General features: G+C 44.9%; 1 protein-coding gene across 10 annotated transcripts in view; it reads right to left on the bottom strand.

Moving 5' to 3' along the window:
* Positions 1–1282, bottom strand: part of KIFC3 (kinesin family member C3) — a 50013-nt gene that overhangs the window by 33052 nt on the left and 15679 nt on the right. The gene's annotated exons all lie outside the window — the stretch shown is intronic.

Genomic DNA, 1282 nt, shown 5'->3' with positions numbered 1-1282 from the left:
CTTTCCCTCTTGCCAGCTAACAGATCCATAATATTCCTTCTCTTTCTTGGGCTCTTTACTGTATTTTTGTCATTCCTCATTCCTCTCTTTAACAGTAGTATCCTCCTTCACTCCTGTGTTCCTTCACATGTATGCACATGCAGGCGTGTAGGTTCATGCACTCACACATGTGCACACATGCACAAACACACAGTGTCCTTAGGCCCCGCATGAGGCAGATAGGCCTACCACAGACAGCCTCATAAATTCTACACCAGAGCCAAGTGGGGAGTGCCTCACTCCAATAGGTCTGGACAAGCCCAGATAATTACTTTCTGGTGATGGGAATAAGGAAACAATGGAAATGAAAATTAACTTCCAACACAGTTTCTGTTTAGCCTCTCTCACCAAAGCCAGTAACACACAATTCTGATTATACTCCCACTAGGGAAAGTCATAAGTAATGCCACAAATAAAATGGAGTTAGACTTGAATAGGTGGGGGGGAAGAGCATCAGGCCTAACATCTCTGTAGTCACCTGTATGCACTATTAATGAAAAACTCACCCTCCAAACAGTTACAGATGTGAAAAGAACACCTATAACATCTCGACTCTCCTATAGATAAGAGGATGGACTACAAGACAAAACAGCAATAAGACTTCATTCCTGTAAAATCTACATCACCATTTCAGCCATTAGCCTAGCCAAGGAAAGGTTAATTACAGGGCTGAAGGACTATTAACAAAAGACAATCTGATGGACACTTCCCAAAAATTGCATGGCCATCAGGGAGAATGCCATTAAAATTCAAAGGTCGCATTATGAAAAGAAGCAAGAACCACAGTCTTTAAGTGCACTTAACTGCCCTTTATCTTCTCTCATAGTACAGAGATCGCAGATGAGAATAGGACATTTAAAACAGTACATTTAAAACTGGACCAACCAGGACAGCAATGTTCACCTAAAAAAACAGAACTAAGTTTACCATACATCCAGATTTTCCTGGGCATGTCCTCTCTTTGAGTCCTCCCAGCTCCATCCAAAAATCAACAAGTGTCCAGGACTCTGCTCTGCTCAGCATTAAAATTTTTTTTCTGGCACGTCCCAGCCTGCCCTAGCAAGCAACTGCTTGGGGCTGGGAGGAGCAATGGGAGGGCAATTGAAGGTAGGGGGCATCATGTGCACATGGCCAGCATGCAGCCAGGCAGGGTGGTAGGACCAACTCTGACAGCTGCATGCAGGTAAGTCTATGGGGGGCTGGGGGTTGAAGGGCCAGGGCTTGGGCACTGTCCAAGGGGGGG

The sequence above is a fragment of the Alligator sinensis genome, unplaced genomic scaffold (genome assembly GCF_000455745.1).
Source record: "Alligator sinensis unplaced genomic scaffold, ASM45574v1 scaffold203_1, whole genome shotgun sequence".
Lineage (NCBI taxonomy): Eukaryota > Metazoa > Chordata > Crocodylia > Alligatoridae > Alligator > Alligator sinensis.
This window is presented reverse-complemented; position numbering and strand designations above follow the sequence as displayed.